Here is a 20,535-nt window from a genome sequence, read left to right on the forward strand (position 1 = left end):
CTGGTTTTGCAAATTTCTGAAGCAAGTTTACGCACATTATAGGATTTGGCTTTGCTTGATGCATTTCATCTTTTTATTTGTTTGTTTTATCACTGATTAGTGTAACGTTTTACCGAGAAGCAGCTTTCTAACTCCATATTTACAGTTAACAGCACTCGGGTGGTCATGCGGTCCACTTATTTCTCTGCATCATCACAAAAAATGTTCTAGTGGGTCCTGATTCAATTATCATGGTAATATATATTTTACATTATAGTTTTTTATTAACATTTCATATAGACCCACTCATGAGTGACATGATACAGTTCAATCACGCCCTTTTGGAAATTGTAATGTGTGCTTGATCTTGCGTTGCATACTCTCATTTTTGTCATTACATTGATAATTTTACATAGAGTTTTTAGGTTATCTAAGTCAGTTCCGTAAGCAACCCTTGATTTTACATCTCCGATCGTTTATCATACAGACAAATTCCAGATCCTGCATCCCAATACCCCCCTCTCACATAAATATCCAATGGATTGGCATGTTTTAAACGCTGAAGTTCAGCTTTTACAAGTTTATAAGAAGTCCACTCATCTTGTGAGCTATAGATAGACCATATTCTGTGCGTGTCTTATTTAACATTTCCCTCCTACAACAATCACCCCCTAGTTACAAAATGATTTCTTGTCAATTTTAATGCGGGGCATCGGCAAATACGAATATTTCCATATCATGACAGTTTTATTATTGCAACTTGCTTTAATTTTATTGCGTCTATCCCAAAAGCCTGCCATAATTTATGATTATATAATTTATGATTTATAATTGATCAGCACTAGATCAGGGCCATATATGCAATTACAGGGTAGCCTGCATTCTCTACTCCACAGTCATTCCTGCCACCATCTCATGGACAGATGATTTGTCAAAGTCATAAAAGCAGTCAGACCCCTCAGCATGATAATATGAACTTTTCCATAAGGCTTATTTAATCTATAATATGTTCCTTTATCATAATTCCAGTGTTTTGCGATGTTCATTTCATCAAAAGATATTACGGCTAGCCTCTCTTCTCAGTAAAAGTTTCAGCCTTCTTTTCATTAATGCCAAAACTTATGTCTATGTACCTGGCTCAATGGAAAACTTCTATGGTAGTCTTTCGCGTGACGTCATGCACCCTTCTGCTAGCCAGGTAGCCTGAGCGTCTCAGACCTATTATACCTAGACACTAGGTCGTATATATATATATATATATATATATATATATATATATATATATATATATATATATAAATACACTAACACGTTGCTCTCCTTATTTTAATATTTTTAAGACTATAGTACGGGAATATGCATAATTAGCAAATTTTTCTTAAGCATTATAACGCTGTAAGTAGAAATCCTAATTAGTTAGTTTATTATCGACCATCAGATTTTCATAACCATTTGTCCCTCTGAAGCTCAAAAATTACTTCTATAATATTAAGATATACCGAGGTACCATAACCATTGCTTATTCTTTATTATAATTAATATTGTATAAAATTCTTCCCTAAGAGGAAAACGATACGTGCGCGTGCAGAAGTTCGTTCAAACTGCCCGTCGCATGGAACATCTCTCCTCCGACCACTGCTGGTCCCGTCTCCATGTTCCACTTCCGATCCGGACAAAGCGCCTAAATTTGCCCTGCAAAACGTTGGACTATTCATGCAAATAGTCACCAAAGGAGAGATGGAGACAGAACGTTAGCTGGATATATTTTGACTACGTTTCTAAATTTCTTTCTGGTCATGTTTTTGTATTTCTGTGGAGTGCACATGCGTTAATACACAGGCACGAAAGCCCGCTAGAACATTTGTGCATGCTCGTAAATGTGCATGTGTATACACACACATACTCACACACACACACACACACACACACACACACATATATATATATATATATATATATATATATATATATATATATATATATATATATACAGACATACATACATGGATAAGTATGTATGTCTATATATTTATATGTGTAATGATAGCATTTATATATTGCAGAACAGCATCCACATTCAGTTGTTACTTACAAGTCCATATAAATTTGCATTTATGTAAGAGTGCTAATGCCAGTAGTCACGCAATCATTTCTGAATCTCTCAAGTTATTTTTTCTTTTGGTTAGAGGTAATTATTGTACCGGAACCAAATATAAAATTTTAATATGAAATTTAAACTCAAATTTAATGGAAAAAAGAAAAGGTAGTAAGACATGTAATATTTTATACATAAGGGAATCATTGGCTTCTTTGCAGCCGTTACGCGTTCTTACGTTAATGATAAGCAATTAAATCTTCTATGTGCATATCTATCAATTTATTTGATTGTTCTATGTAAGGTAAACCATTTAATTATGAAGTGAATACATAACTAATCCCCAGACTTAATACTGTTAAGCAGTTCTGTATTATGTGGCATATGATTTATTGAATCCCTCTATTATTCACAGCTTTCATCATAATTCCTTCCTAATACTTACTTTAGCCTAGGAATGAAGTTTTTATTGTAATTAAAACATTCTTCTGCTGCGTATAATAAATAAACATACTTTCTTATATAGCAAATAAGTATACTTTCTTTAGTATAAAAACACTTATTTTCACCTATTTTCTTAGAGAAAATCACTCGGTGATCAAAGATAATATGCGTTTTTTATTCTTTTATGAACTATTTTTATAGCATATGTACTGCATGTCCTAGTTTATTCTTTTTTTTTTTTGTGATTAAAACTGATCAACATTTATCTGATCTTTGACAGACACCCTCGCCTTCAGTTGAACTCTCCATTGCTGGAATATTGTGAGAAATGGTTTCATTCCACCAGCACAAGACCATCTGCAGGATGAAAAGCGTATGTTTAACACCTTCAGTTCGTTTGTTTGTTTTTCAACTGACGGTAAATATCCCCAGTCGATATCACCGGAGAAAGTTGTCATTGAAGGAAGTTCATGCAGCTCACCACTCGGCCCAGGTGACAGTTCAAATCCATCGGTCGGTCGGAAGCAAGACAGAAGCTTCAATTTAGTCGGCTGCGGATACTTGCCATCAGTTCCTGAAAGCAGATTGTAGAGTCTAGTGATCATCTAGAAATAAGATGCTCTTCAATGCGAAACATATAAAACCGTGTATTTTAACTATGAAGCCGTGCAATGAAGTTCGTTGTTTTCCTGTATTGCTCAAGGATAGAATTTCGTGCGTGGAGTAAGGATCTTTGCCTAAATACAATAATTATTAACCCCTTCCAAACACTGTACTCAAAAGTGCCGCCGTGAAAAGTACATGAGAAATGATAGACGAATTGTACGCCATTGCGGAAATAACCTTGACTTCACCTGCCAATTTCAGTAACGGGTTATCAATTAACGGCCCTACAACCATCCATCCGAAGGCAAGTCTGGGTAATATGTCTGTGTTACCTTTCAAAGCACTCTGGCCCTCACATTTTTCAGTCGTTTGTGCTTGAAAACTATGGCCTTTCTGGAGTAATGAACAGTTAAATTCTGAATTAATAGTAGTAAAACCCTAATATTCCGTTGTGATAACAAGAATGACATAATGAATTTCACAGCCTTTGTCGATGAATATGAATTTGAGTAAGGCAGAGAGCGTAGATAAGCTGCTGGGAATTGCATATATATGTCAAGGATGCCGAAGTTTCTTGGGGAAAGCTGGTAGTAAATCAGTAATGATTTGACTTCGTTGCTCCTAAATACTTAAATATAAAATAAGAGAGAGAGAGAGAGAGAGAGAGAGAGAGAGAGAGAGAGAGAGAGAGAGAGAGAGAGAGAGAGAGAGAGAGAAGTGTTTGTACATGAATGCTATATGTGAATACATTCTTTAGCATGAATAATGAAATTTTGCATTTATGTATCTTGTATGCATACGTGTCCATATTTGAAGAACAAGTTTGTACGCGACAAACTATAGTTATTCGGATTATACCTCATAAGGAATAAAGTGAACCACAGTGATGGATTTCCTTTTTGAAATTTCTCTGGCAATCTACAACCTATGATGTTTTTATTCCGCTCCATTAGCAGTGAGAGGACACATTTAATCCTATTTTATAGTTTGCCTCAAGTTATGCGCACATCATCATCAGGCAGTATTGCCTGAAAATAGATGTTAAAACCCCCTCCATTTGGGTTAGACCCACCAACCACTGTATTCTGAAAATATGGTTGGAATTTGAAAGGCTGTACGGCCTTCAATTCTTAACCCGTCTCGTGTAACATCCCACACCACCGCTTGTCTCCTCTGCACATTTCCGAGATGCACTCTAATATTCCAACAGCCCCGTGTTTTTTTTTTTTTTTTTTTTTTGCCTTGCCCCTACGTTGGTTAGATTAAGATAGGTTAGTTATGTAAGATCTGACAGGTAATTTGGGCGTGGGAAACGTAAGGAGATTATTTTCAAGAGGATTCGATGGACAATTTTCAGGGAAGGTGCCGGAACTCGGTTACATTTCGGGAATATACGTCGTGTCTGCACGTTCCTCTTATGGTCCGGACAAAACGCCTAAATTCGCAGTATAAAATATTGGATTATTTATGCAAATAGTCCCCAAAGTAGAGGTGGAGACGGGACGTATGCAGGATATATTTTGAAGCAGTAGACTATCACTTAATCCACTCAGCTACAGAAGGTATAAAAGGATAGGAACCAGATCTGCAACTTCTAATGGTGCATAGAATAATAGTGGATACTATATCCATCTCACAGAGGAGTCAGTGGATACCTTTAGTTCTTTTCCCCAGTTTGCTTGGGCGGTGGGGGGGGGGGGGGGGGGGATGCACTCATGTAAGTAGACAATAACCCTTGAGAATAAAATGTGTGTGAGAGAGAGAGAGAAAGAGTATTAACTATTACGACGTTACTTGTTTGGTAACGGCTGCTGAACCTTCATCATTTTCATCCACAATCATGTTCGCCCTGAGAAAGAGAGAGAGAGAGAGAGAGAGAGAGACGAACGCATGCACTTAGCCCACTGAATAGCCCAAGCGCCATCTCCAATAACAAATTAAAACTCCGGGATTCGAAATTGAAAATACCGAAACCAGCGAAATTAAAAAGCGTGAATGGCTACAACAAGTAAATCAGATTCCAGTATTTGCCATTAACACTGACTCAGGCTCTAAACCTCCCAGGGAGCCTCTGTCGCGACGGAGCAACCAGTTATACCCAGGCTATTACTGCCATTCTGCTCTCTAAAACTGTCTTAAATTAGAGAGAATTCTTAAGTCCGAAAAGAAAATGACTCGCCTAATGTGAAATTATTATTGGAAATGATCTCTCGCTTCGACTCCGAATCTAATGAAGTTCGGGGGAGGTATTTTCGACTTAACGACTTTCTGGCTGTTCTCCCTCTTCCTCTCTCTCTTGCGTGCTCTCTCTTTCTCCAAGCTTGCCTTCTTATCTCCATATCCGTTTACCTGTATGGAGAGCGTACCTGCAAAAGTGTTTTTTCGGTGTTTATCCTTGTCAATCATGAACACGCTGTCATTTGACCTCGTTTTGTTTATTTTGTTTTTTATGTACTTGGCTTTGTAAAGGAAAACTTGCATCACCCGTTCTAATATAAATGAGAATGTGTGCTGTCACCATTTATTTCAACAATGACGGTATATTGATAAAAATAAAAGGACATTTGCCCCTGTAAATCTAAGATAATACAGATGTTCATCAGTTTTTCTATGTACATCAGTTACCTTTATGATTTCAGTTTTCTCTTTGTATATTGTTTATTAGTTAATTAGTCTTAACAAAATTCCTCCCTCTCCACATAGTTCAGGTACTTCTATCCAGCAGGATCACAAAAAAATTTTAACAGTCAATTATAAAGTCGACAAGAATATTACCCTATGCATTTAGAAGATTTGTATTTAGTTACATTCATATGCTAAAAGCAGAGCATTACCGGTCAGTAGCATAACAAGAAATATCCCATCATGAACATAAAAGACCCTGATAGCAGATTTTCTCTATTTCTCTTTTTCTGGAAATGTTAATTTACAGCCCGCCCACTAGGTTTAAGTGTTATACAAACCAGTTGTTGCTTAACGTCCATGGACAAGACGACCATCTTAGCTCATAAAGGACGACCGTTTTCGCTCATAAAATGACTACGGCATTTCTCTGGATAATAAGACAGTTGGGTGCCTTGTATATAAACTGGAAAATGGACTTTAGCTTCACTTCTGATATAATGATCATTGTTCCTGGGTATTTGGTTAATGTCCTTTGGGCGTTGGGGTTTCTTCGTAAATTGCAGATATAAGAGCGCTGTTTCACCAATATGGTTAACTGGGTGGCAAGTATGATTAGGAGATCCCAATAATGAATCCTCTTGTATGTTGTTAGTGTAACTGCACATTTTATAAAAGAAAACATTGCTTTAATAAAATGGACCGCACTGAATAAATAATCAAGCTTTAAGAATCTGAAATTTATATATACTAGGAGCGCCTCAGTGGCGTGGCTGGTATGGTGTTTGCTTCCCACCTTGGTGGTCGCGGATTCGATTTAACGGCCATTCCATTGAGGAGTGAGAGATGTGTATTTCTGGTGATAGAAGTTCACTCTCGACGTGGTTCGGAAGTCGAGTAAAGCCGTTGGTCCCGTTGCTGAATAACCACTGGTTCCATGCAATGTAAAAACACCATAAAAACAAACAAACAAACAAACAAACAAATATATATACTAGGATAGATCAGAATGAAGTATAAATTTTTAGCTACCTTCAGATGGATAAGACAGATCACTAATTACAGTGAATTACAGTGACATATTTGGAGATCGTATACAGGTCTGCAGTAAAAGCATCACACAAATATACGAGATTTACAAGAAGTTTCTAAAGAGGATCGCGACAGAAATGGAGAGGACTTGAATTGAATTGAATATAGAATTTAGGCCAAAGGCCAAACACTGGACCTGTAAGGTCATTCGGCGCTGAAACGGAAGTTTTGAAAAGTGTAAAGGAGGAAGACCTCAAAGCAGTTGCACTATGAATCAGTTGCTAGGAGAGGGTAGAAAATAAGATGGAAGGGAGAAAATATAAAAGGAGTTACAGTTAAAGGAACAAAAGAGGTTGCGGCTAGGGGCAGAAAGGACGCTGCAAAATACCTCAAGTAAGGCCTACAGTGCACCGCATGAGGTGCACTGATGGCATTGTCCTCCTATTGGGGAGAGGACTTGAAGAAGAAATAATACATGCGATAAATACATGGGAAACAAGAGCCGACATCTTACAAACTTTCTTTCTTCACCTGTGAGAAGAAATTGTTCATTCCTATGGATGGGTAGCAGGTTCAGTGGGCATTTATATCCGAACTCATTATTTTCACGATTTATAAGTTAATCATGGAGACGCTAAAAGATATAAAGGTAAGAAAGAGTGACTACTGCGAACCTGCGAGGATCATTGTTTATTGGAACGTTTCCTCACCAGCTGTCGATTTTACAAGTTGGGAATGGGGATTGGAACGACTTGGTCATTTGGTAAAGCTATGAAATAGTACGACCTCCGTGGGTACGGCCCTTAGAGTGAAGCCTCCATTACACGGGCGAACTTTCCCTCAGCAAGCAGCGCTTCGCTACACACCAGCTCAGGGAACCCTCGGTGTCATCGAGCAATTCCGATTCAATTTCACAAATCGCTGCTAGACGTTATGAGTTTTGCTGGATGAAATTGCTAAAGAAAGCGTATAATAAATGGTTAACTATTGTATGCGTTTGCTTACATTCGGCCAAGACCTGATTTCAGAGACTCCTGCAAATGCTTTTGTCTAATGAAAAAAGCAGTAGTAGTGCAGTGAATAACTGAAACGGGCTCATCCTTAATATAATAATAGTAATAGTACAATAAAATAATAATAATAATATAATAATAATAATGAATAATATAACAATAATAAGGAAATATGGAGATGCTACATCAGAAGCAAACCCGACGGAGAGAGGATATAGAAGAAGGTTGGTCAACATCTGGCAATGAGAGGAATAACACCCCCAAACAGAGCAGAGGCTGGCAGACCAAGTAAGGAACATAAAGAAAAAGAACTGGCTCTCCCTACAGAAAGAGAAGAACTGAAAAAGGAAATGTCACACGACAACGAATTACACGAAGACGAACTGAGAGAACGATGCCACAGAAGACACAGGGATGATGAGGTATCAAACAACGACACACGAAGAAACACCGACGAAGTAACAGAGAGGACGGAATGGGAAGAAAAGATTAGGCAATGGATGGAGCCAGATACAGAGAGAACAAAGACTCCCCTCCATGAAAGCCTACAACACCAAGAAATTAAGGGAGAAAACAACAATGAGGTCAATGAAATAATGGGCATAATACACACACCACCAGTATCAAAGAAACAAATAACTTGGCATATGCAGGAGCAAGATTAGTAGCAGAACTGATGGGGATTCGACCCCAACCACACCAGCACAACCCAACCCAACAAAAAAACAAACAGCAACCTCCTTGGAAAAGGCGCCTGGAAAAGCAAATCATGGTGATGAGATCTGACTTGAGTAAACTGAAAGAGATGGCAGAATAAAGGCTAAGAAGCAAGAAAACAAGGGAGGAACTCAACGAGAAATACAAAGTACAAGAGAGGGGACTAAACAACACAATAGAAGATGTAAAACAGAGGCTTAAGGCCAAAGCACCATAAGATCCAACGGTACATGAAACAGGAATAGGGGATACCAACAGAACAAACTATTCGGAACCAACCAGAAAAGACTATACAGCCAACTAAGAGGGGAAGACAACCACCCAGAAATTCCTGAAGCCGAACCAAGTAAGAGATTCTGGGAAAACACATGGAGCAATCCGGTATCACACAACAAACATGCAACATGGCTCCAGGAAGTCAAGGAAGAAGAAAAACAGGGAGAATAAACAAAGATTCACAGAGATCACGACAGACACAGTCAGACACCAACTAAAGAAAATGCCAAACTGGAAAGCCCCAGGTCCTGATGAAGTCCATGGATACTGGCTCAAAAAAATCTTCAAGGCCACCCTACACCCACGAATAGCAGAATAACTCCAGCATTGTATCTCAAATCACCATATACCCAAATGGATGACCACAGGAAGAACATCCTTAGTACAAAAAGACGAGTAAGGGAATTATAGCCAGTAACTAGAGGGTCATCACCTGCCTACCAATAATGTGGAAGTTACTAACAGGTATCATCAGTGAAAGGCTATACAATTACCTAGAAGAGACAAAACACCATCCCCCACCAACAGAAAGGCTGCAGAAGGAAGTGTAGGGGCACAAAAGACCAGCTTCTGATAGACAAAATGGTAATGAAGAACAGTAGGAGAAGGAAAACCAACCTAAGCATGGCATGGATAGACTATAAGAAAGCCTTCGACATGATACCACACAACATGGTTAATAGAATGCCCTGAAAAATATATGGGGCAGAGGAAAACACCATCAGCTTTCCTCAAAAATACAATGCGCAACTGGAATACAATACCTACAAGCTCTGGTAAAATACAATACCTACAAGCTCTGGAATAAGACTAGCAGAGGGTTAATATCAGGAGAGGGATCTTCCAGGGCGACTCACTGTCCCCACTACTCTTCGTAGTAGCCATGATTCCCATGACAAAGTACTACAGAAGATGGATGCCGGGTACCAACTCAAGAAAAGAGGCAACAGAATCAACCGTCTGATGTTCATGGACGACATTAAGCTGTATGGTAAGAGCATCAAGGAAATAGATACCCTAATCCAGACTGTAAGGCATTGTATCTGGGGACATCAGGATGGAGTTTGGAATAGAAAAATGTGCCTTAGTCAACATACAAAAAGGCAAAGTAAACGAGAACTGAAGGGATAAAGCTACCAGATGGGAGCACATCAAACACATAGATGAGACAGAATACAAATACCTGGGAATAATGGAAGGAGGGGATATAAAACACCAAGAGATGAAGGACACGATCAGGAAAGAATATATGCAGAGACTCAAGGCGATACTCAGTCAAAACTCAACGCCGGAAATATGATAAAAGCCATAAACACATGGGCAGTGCCAGTAATCAGATACAGCACAGGAATAGTGGAATGGACGAAGGCAGAACGCCGCAGCATAGATCAGAAAACCAGGAAACATATGACAATGCACAAAGCACTACACCCAAGAGCAAATATGGACAGACTACATAACACGAAAGGAAGGAGGTAGAGGACTACTAAGTATAGAGGACTGCGTCAACATCAAAAAAAACAGAGCACTGGGGCAATATCTGAAAACCAGTGAAGACGAGTGGCTAATGAGTGCATGGGAAGAAGGACTAATAAATGTAGACGAAGACCCAGAAATATACAGAGACAGGAGAATGACAGACAGAACAGAGGACTGGCAAAAACAAAACACTGCACGGACAATACATGAGACAGACTAAAGAACTAGCCAGCGATGACACATGGCAATGGCTACAGAGGGGAGAGCTAAAGAAGGAAACTGAAGGAATGATAACAGCGGCACAAGATCAGGCCCTAAGAACCAGATATATTCAAAGGACGATAAGACGGAAATAACATCTCTCCCATATGTAGGAAGTGCAATACGAAAAATGAAACCATAAATGATTCAGTGGCAAAAGCCCTTCCAACTGGAGCCTGTGCAAGAAACATCAGCTACCTTGCAGTAATAAGTGGTATGAGCACCAACTTGAGGGAGTGATAGAAAACGATCAGGCAAAGATCCTCTGGGACTATGGTATCAGAACGGATAGGGTGATACGTGCAAATAGACCAGACGTGACGTTGATTGACAAAGTCAAGAAGAAGAAAAGTATCACTCATTGATGTCGCAATACCATGGGACACCAGAGTGAAGAGAGAAAGGGAAAAATAGATAAGTATCAAGACTTGAAAATAGAAATAAGAAGAATATGGGATATGGGAGGGAGTGATATCGTACCCATAATCATAGGAGCACTAGGCACGATACCCAAGATCCCTGAAAAGGAATCTAGAAAAACTAGAGGCTGAAGTAGCTCCAGGACTCATGCAGAAGAGTGTGATCCTAGAAACAGCGCACATAGTAAGAAAAGTGATGGACTCCCAGGAGGCAGGATGCAACCCGGAACCCCACACTATAAATAACCACCCAGTCGAATTGGAGGACTGTGATAGAGCAAAAAAAAAAAAAAAAAAAAAAATGATAAAGCACTGGTAATCCACTTTCGTTGAACCTCAAACATCCATCGTATTTAAAAGAATAAAACTCCAGAAAAAACTTCCATATGCTATTGTGGCCCTGGAACTGATGGCAGCATTTCCTGACGGCTAGAATTGCTGCAGGTATGCATATAATTATAGTATTTAAGTAGACGGTGAACTAAATTACAACATTTGGGACCTAGTTTTGCCAGTACCAAGTTTGGCCATGTGAATTAGTTGATAGTTCTTCCGCGACTTGCTCAGTACCGCGTAACAGATTTCGTGAGCATGTCATGGATATGTGCTACCGGAAACGCTGCTAGCTGAGTGAAATTTCGTCCGTGTAATAGCTGCTTTAGTTAGACACCGGACAGCCAGAACATGAGCAGCAGGTGAATCATCTTCTCCTGTGAGCGAAGTATAAATATAATTAAATTCCCGTGTTCTTATCTGTGAATCCCTGCCAGCGGATACGTCAGTCAGGTCATATCGCAGTCGGTGGTTTGTGGGGACAATCTCAGAAACATACTTTCGAAAGGAAATTGATAGTATTTTATCAGCCTCCCATGAATGACCACAAACAAATGGTCAAAGCTCCTTTTTTGGGGATCTTCGTCGCCGCCAGAATGGTTAACCATTCAGAGTTTACATAATCTTACAATTAAAAATCATTGACAAGGCATTTAAAGGGAAACTCATCGTCCTCTTAACATTTGGACATCATATCCTGCGGATGCAGTATGCAATTTATATCTGGGCATATGTATACGGGAGAGAGAGAGAGAGAGAGAGAGAGCACTTCCAGAAAATAGGCTCTTAGAAACTGAAAGCAAATGCGAGTGCCTCCTGCTCTGGCTAGTGAATATTTTAGGGAGCAGAGAAAGGCAATTCCCTGCTCTGCTGTCACTAAAATTTCAATGAAATTCACCTGTGTGGTAAATTGGCAAAATGATTTCTTATTATATATAATTGCTGATTCTGACGGGCGAAAACTAAAAAATGAAAAAAATAGAAGTGACGCGTGAAATATTACTTGCAAGGATTTAAATGTGTCCGAAGTCCATTCTCTTCATCATAATTATGAAGGACTTCGAAAAATATTTATATAATATCTAATTTATGCCAAAGTAAGACGCATATACGTATCAGGAGTGCTTATCCCCCCCCCCCACCTCTCTCTCTCTCTCTCTCTCTCTCTCTCTCTCTCTCTCTCTCTCTCTCTCTCTCTCTCTCTCTCTCTCTCTCTCTATATATATATATATATATATATATATATATATATATATATATATATATATATATATATATATATATATATATATATATGTATGTATGTATATTAGCAAGTGTGGATAGAAGAGTACGTCAGGAAAACGTCATTAGAAAGTCGTGCACCCTACTCTTGATTCATCAAAGAATTGCTTATACCTACCTGCATCATATACATGAAATTTGATGAAGACCATATTAAAATAATCGTAAGAGGTAATTAGGGAAGCAGTTAAAATACTTAATTAAGCTCATCATCCAGTAAGCACAGTTAAAACCAAACTCTCCAATGGACCAGGTAAAGCATTTCCTTATTCGAATCCCTTACATAATTAGCCCTGATTTATGCGGATGTCAGAATCATATGCCCGTAGAACAACTGTGGTGTTTCGTCCGATGACGAAGGATTTGAAATGAAACTTTGATAATGTGTATCAACATCCTAACCATCCTGTTTTCGTTCTATTATTATTATTATTATTATTATTATTATTATTATTATTATTATTATTATTATTATTATACTGACAGATTTTGTACCAAATATTTATTGGAAAAAGTTTGATTAAAATTTGACGTAATTTTTTACTCCATTCTTGGCTATCCGAAGTTTATATTTCCAAAATTTTATAACGTAGGTAACGTGGCGTTATTGGTATTGGAAAATCTTCATATTTTGCATGTCATCTATACATATGGTGGCAAATTCAGGTGCTAAATTGATTTCGATTCGTAAATAGAGTAGCTTGTGTCATCCATATTTAATTAGTCAAGCGAGTAAAAACAAGTAAAAGATTGTATAGTATTGTGATTATTAATCCTATGCATTAACATCTTGTATATGGGCTATTGCAGCTGAAATAGAGTCGATTATTTAAGGAAATGAACTTATTTGCATGTATCACAGTGATATGTGTATATATATATATATATATATATATATATATATATATATATATATATATATATATATACATATATATATATATATATATATATATATATATATATTATATATATATATATATATGTGTGTGTGTGTGTGTGTGTGTGTGTGTGTGTGTGTGTGTGTGTGCGTGTGTGTCTTATCAACACTCACCTTGATTCAAATACACGCATTAAGATACAAATGTCCTTTAATATCTAATTCGCTCTACCTCGGTATTAATATATTTTTAATATATGTTAACTGAAAGAGTATTTTTTGCTGAAGATCATTTCGTCGGCTCCCCGGGCTCGAACCTAGAATTCAGGACGTACAGTGAAGCGTTCTAACCGCACAGTTATCATGAGAGGCTCAATGCATATATATATATATAAATAAATAAATACTGGTGGAGTATAGTATTTCCTTTCCTCAAAGATCCTTGAAAATGTGTTATCTGTTGAAGAAGTCACATTTTTGCATGATAAGGCACCATGTTTCAAGGTCTTCAGACACAGGAGCTGCTTCGAAACATTGGTATCGATTTCTTCTCGTCAAGTGAATTTCCAGGTAGCTCCCCTGACCTTAATGTGTGTGAAAACATCGGTAGTATCTTAAGGATCGTGTTGAAGAGCACACAGTGAACTATGATGGTATATCAAGCCTCGACGACCTGCAAAGAGAGGTGACCGAAGTGCTCAGGGAAATGGAGTTTGAGTCTCAGCTTTTTTTGCGATTTGCTGAAATCATACCCCTCAAGAATGGAGGCTGTGGTACAGGCAGATGGAGGCCACACAAAATATATAAATACCTGCTCTGAATTACTTTTGTTTTTGTCCGTATCAATATTAGTTTATGCTGCAGAGGCTGGGAGGGCTGTAATTTCTAACCACCATATATATATATATATATATATATATATATATATATATATATATATATATATATATATATATATATATATATATATATAGTATATATATATATTTTTTTTTTTCCAACCTATAAATGAACATAACCATAGAATAAACTGGAATTTGTCACTTATAATTTATAGCAGCAACTGCCGTTACAAGAGTCAAATGATGGAATCGGCCTTAATAAAAGAGAGGCAGGTAATGAACATCTCAAAAGGAGCATGGGTTTCAGATACGATCGACAAGATTTTCATTCAACCAACGCTTAATAAGATTAAAGGAAGATTATCAGCGGGGGTGACCTAAACTGGCTTGCCTGTGGATGGACCTCTTGGTATAAATACCACCTTTTCTGTAAACTTTTCTCATTCATCTATCTGAAGAGGGAGACAGCAGTCTCTGAAATATCGTACTTTTCTCTCTATATTTTGGTGATTTTATGGGCTCCTTTTATTAGATGGAATTCTGTTGTAACAGAACATTTTTACCAGTCATTTTTTGCCCATTATGGAATTCAACCGCCTTTCCACGATTCTTCACTTACTTCCAGAAGTCAAGCCAGTTATTCGCAAGTTTGAGAAAGAACTGATCAGACTACACCGGCTGAAAAATCAAAAGCACTTTTTAGAAGAATGCCTCAAGGAACAAGTACTACCAAAAATGTACGAATTTGGGAGATGGACTCTGCAATCGAATCCCTTCCCTCTATCCCATAAAATTTTCCTGGAGGAAAGAATCACCAGCACGAAAAACGACATCTTCGTACTACGCAGAGTGATATATGGAACTCAGTCTAATCTTCGCCTTCTCACTACGGACCACATATACAGGTATCTGATTTCATTCTGTTCCGACATTGCTGCCTATAATAGCGTGACTCATTCCAACAGACTTTTACGCAATTTAAATAACTTAATAAACAATAGCGCATGGAATAATCTTGAGCAACAAGACAACGTTTTAAACTTATCCAACCACCCCCCGCCCCCTTACTGTAAATCAACATTTAGTTTTAAATCTAGGCTTATCCTTTACCCTTATGCCAGACCACAAAAACAACTTAGACTTCATAGTGGCTTTTGATGAATTCATATCTGACAAAAACTACAGCCGTAAAGAGATATGTTTAAAAGGAATGTTACTAAATGCTTTAACTGACCTAAATAAGAAATATTCTGTTCCCCGTAGATTTATGATAGACATCCACTCGCTTAAAAAAAATAGATGTTATAATAAGTAGATCCGACAAAGACGGCAAAATCGTAATAATGGACAAAGACTTCTACCTCGACAAAATCAACCAGCTGCTTAGCGACACAAACACTTATGACAAACTGACGAAAAATCCCCTCCAAAACGTTCCCACAGAATTTTTTCGGAAAGTAAGATTAATTGGCCAAGACAAATAGATTATTGAACTATTAGAGAAATTTAAAGTTATTAATCCTAAATTACCCTACTTTTATGGCTTCCCAAAACTCACAAAGACAACTCTTCCATTCAGACCCATCGTTTTCATGTGCGGAGCTTTCAATTACAAAATTTCTAAATGGTTAGGTGGCCTCCTTTCCCCTTTTTTAGGCACTTTTTCTCCCAGTCACATTTACATTTGAAGATTTTTGTCACAAAATTCAGAGAAGCACATATACCACTTCACAACATACAACTTTTAAGCCTTGATGTAGATTCCCTGTTCACAAAAGTACCAGTACAGGACGTTCTTCAGTTTTTGAGGGAAGAATTATCCCCCTATTCAAGTCATTTCCCATTGGCGCTTGACAAAATAATAAAGTTAGTTGAATTATGTGCATCTAATATCGTATTTTCATTCGGGGAATCATTCTACAAGCAAAAATTTGGGTGTAGTATGGGTGGTTCTTTAAGTCCTGTTTTAGCTAATCTGTACATATACTACTTTGAAACTACAATAATAAATGCAATAAAACCCAATAACATGCTGTGGATGAGATATGTAGATGATATTCTAACATTTTGGGATAATAGGTGGGACAATTTTAATGAATTCCTTTCAAAATTAAACACATTAGTGCCCAGCATCAAATTTAAAAATTTGAATGGGAAACAGACAACAAAATTCCTTTTCTTGATGTTTTAATAATCAGAGACATTGACAGAATACAAATTTACCATTATAGTGCGAAAACCAACGTCTCACTTTCATACATTTCACTACTTTAGCTATCATGACATTGCTATCAAGATAGGTGTAGCCAGCAACCTGTTCTTAAGAGCCTTACGAATTTGTTCCCCAGATTTCCTGGAAAAAGAATTTGAACTAATTGTAAGCAACTTTCGTCTTAAAGTATCCTGACCCCATATAATGAGAAAGCAATCACAAAGCAAAACGTAATTTTCTACCGACCCCCTAAAGACAAGACCAGAAATACGCCCAACAATAAAATAAAAATTCCACACCTGGACACGATTAAGAAGGTGACTCAGACCCTCGGAAAATCTAACCCTTTTGCATTCACTTACCCAAAACTCCTTAGCCAAATCCCTGATTAAACGTCCCAAAACCAACACTACATCCCCCAAGGACACTTGGGTTTATCAAATCCCATGCCAGGACTGTGACCAATCTTACATCGGATTTACAGGTAAATCACTTCCCAGAGATTGATACAACACAAACGGTCAGTTAGGTATGGACAAAAGAAAACTCAGCTATTTTTCAACCGTATAAGTGAAACATAGCCATAGAATAAAACTGGAATTTGTCACGTATAATTTATAGCAGCAACTGCCGGTACAAGAGCCAAATGATGGAATCGGCCTTAATAAAAGAGAGGCAGGTAATGAACATCTCAAAAGGAGCATGGGTTTCAGATACGATCAACAAGATTTTCATTCAACCAACGCTTAAGAAGATTAAAGGAATATTATCAGCGGGGGTACCCTAAATTGGCTTACCTGTGGATGGACCTCTTGGTATAAATACCACCTTTTCTGTAAACTTTTGTCATTCATCTAGCTGAAGAGGTAGACAGCAATCTCTGAAATATAGTACTTTTCTCTCTATATTTTGGTGTTTATGAGCTCCTTTTATTAGATGGAATTTCTGTTGTAACAGAACATTTTTACCAGTCACATTATATATATATATATTATATATAGATATATATATATATATATATATATATAGATATATATATATATATAATATATATATATATATAGATATATAGATATATAGATATAGATATATATATATATATATATATATATATAGTATATATATATAGAGATATATATATAGAGATATATATATAGATATATATATATATAATATATAATATATATATAGATGTATATAATATATTATATATATATATATATATAATATATATATACTATATAATATATATATATATGTATAGTATATAGGTATATATATATATATATCTATATATATATCTATATATATATATATCTATATATATATATATATATATATATATATGTATATATATATATAGAAATATATATTATATATATATATATATGGTGAGTTAAGGGGAGCTACCTGGAAATACACTTGACGAGAAGAAATCGATACCAATGTTTCAAGCAGCTCCTGTGTCTGAAGAGCCTTGAAACTGGTGCCTTTTCATGCAAAAATGTGACTTCTTCAACAGATAACACATTTTCAGGATCTTTGAGGAAAGGAAATACTCCACCAGTAAGCACAGTTTCTCTGAAGTATTCGCCATTCCATGACTGTCCTTTTTCTTTGATGATCCACATTAATAGTTTGGCTGTTAAACAGAAAAATTCCTGATGTCATCTTTATGATTTGGCTTATTGACTGTGTATATGAAGAAGTCATCTGATGCGGCAACATGGAGAAAGTCAGCTTCATCCTAACCTTTAAGAAATGAACCACAAAAACATGCACGGTCTTCTTTCTTTTGCTGAGTGATGTTCGGCTTGCTAATAATATGAAATGGCTTGATATCAGATTTTTTGAACTCACTATATAACAGCACTATAACTTCTCTTCTTTCCCCTTTTTGTTTCTAGTTCAAACGCCAATTTACGTAAAGGCTTTCTTGATTTACCCACTGCCTCAGCTATGATGTCTTTTGACTCCTGAGAAAGGACTTCAGACCTTCCAAGATTCTCACTTTTTGCGATGACAGTCATATGGATTTTTGTTCCAGTTTCTTTTAACAAAGGATCCATTTCTTTTAATGTATTTAGCTATCCAGGAACGTGAAATGAAGGATGCGGCCAGCATCCCTGTCTCTCTGAAGGTTATTAGCCCCAGGATTTCGGTCAATCCATCTGATTTCCTCCGAGTCATTAGCCTGGCTGTATCTAACTCCGTCACTCAGTTCCTGAAAAACACAAGAAAGGTTTTGCAAAACGAAAAAATAGCTTAATAGAAACTTAAGATAATGTTCTTGGAGACAGCTGTAGCAGAAAACTCCAGACCTTTCCATTTGTTTTGTGGGGGGGGAGGGGGGGGGGGGGAGGGGGGGGGGGGGGGGGGGGGCGCTCAAATTTTCGAAACACCCGGTTATAATAATATATATTATATATATATATACCATATATATATATATATCTATATATAATATATATATATATATAGATTATAAAAACGATCAAATCACTGAAGATAAATGAATGGAGTGTATTCTGCAAAAAGGGTGTAGCCATTCTCTCTCTCTCTCTCTCTCTCTCTCTCTCTCTCTCTCTCTCTCTCTCTCTCTCTCTCTCTCTATATATATATATTATATATATATATATATATATATATATATATATATATAGTGCGTGTGTGTGTGTGTGTGTGTGCGTGCGCGCGCGTGTAAGTATTTTTACCCCCCAATGTTGTGGTGTTTTAGTAACACTGATTCATCTTCACACACACACACACACACACACACAGACCACCACCACCAGACTCGCAAACAATTTACGTTCCGGACGGCCGTTTGTATGTTATTTGTAACTTGGTTACTGTACTCTTCGCTCCTATTTAAGTATACCATGATATAAAATCAATAAAGTACTGTGTACGTTTTTTCATCCTAAAACACAGTACATAGTACATACATACACTACTGTATATGTAGAATAGGCCAACAAAGCAAAATTTTTATTTTATACAAGTGATATGGTTGTCTTGGAAAACAAGATTGTCCAGTATGCCGATGATGCAAAACTTGTGGGTGTTGTAAAGTCTCCACTTATGAGAAATGAAGCTGACCTTATAAAGGTCCCAGTGGCGTGGTGGTTGGGGTATGAGGCTGAACTCCAGTAAAATGAAAACACAGATGTTTAGCAGATCGCGTACAGGTTTCCCACCCTATCTTCCCCTCCAAGTCGATGGCTCTGCTGAATGAGTCTGAAACTTAAATAATTATTCTAGGTGTAACTTTTGACTCTCCTCTTACTTTTGAGAAACATCTAATGAAAGTGTTAGCAAATGCCACACGGCCTCATATATTTATAACAGTGATACATTCAGTGTAACCTTTTTTAATTTTGTCCTTCCCTCACTAGAATACTCTTCTTCGGAATGGATGTCTGCTTCTTCCAGGGATTTAACTCTTTTTAGATAAAGTGGTTCTTGGTAGTATGTTTTTGTTTCTTAATGTTAGCAGTTATGACTTGGACCATCGTTGGATGGTCTCTTGATTATCAATTTTTCATAATTTCCAGTTGATCCCTGATCTTTTACAGCCGAGAAACAGATTTGCTGAACAGTAACATCAATATGTAGTAAATATATCTGCTTGCAGAACTTTTCAGTTCCAGAGTTCCTTTATTCTTCACATTAAGGATGTCAGGCAGTTGGAACTACATAAGACAAAGTGAAGATGCATTGCATTACTGCCCTCATACCATTTTCATTGGATTTTAAGGTATTTTTTATCTATTTGTGAATTTTATTGATCGATTTTTTTTTTCAGCATGAATAAGTGGTATCTTTTCTTTCTGTATTTCACCTTAACTTCATTGCTTTTTCATGATGAACACCTTATTCTTTGGAAGCTTGAATTTTAAAGTCGATTGCCCCTCTGTGCTCGTTCCATATGAGTAGGGTTCATCTTCTGAATAATGAAAATAGTATAATAATAATAGTGTATAATATAAATATGTTCATACATAAGAACAGTGTGCTAATGATCCAAGTCCCTTTTTA

At 37.0% G+C, this 20,535-nt stretch overlaps 1 long non-coding RNA gene across 1 annotated transcript in view; it reads left to right on the plus strand.

The window, feature by feature from the left end:
- LOC135224602 (uncharacterized) overlaps positions 1-20,535 on the plus strand; it is a 473,471-nt gene that overhangs the window by 197,569 nt on the left and 255,367 nt on the right. Inside the window, exon 5 of the long non-coding RNA XR_010316777.1 lies at positions 2,799-2,891. This is a non-coding gene — a long non-coding RNA (uncharacterized LOC135224602). The remainder of the gene's footprint in view (positions 1-2,798; positions 2,892-20,535) is intronic.

This window comes from Macrobrachium nipponense, chromosome 12, assembly GCF_015104395.2.
Source record: "Macrobrachium nipponense isolate FS-2020 chromosome 12, ASM1510439v2, whole genome shotgun sequence".
NCBI lineage: Eukaryota > Metazoa > Arthropoda > Malacostraca > Decapoda > Palaemonidae > Macrobrachium > Macrobrachium nipponense.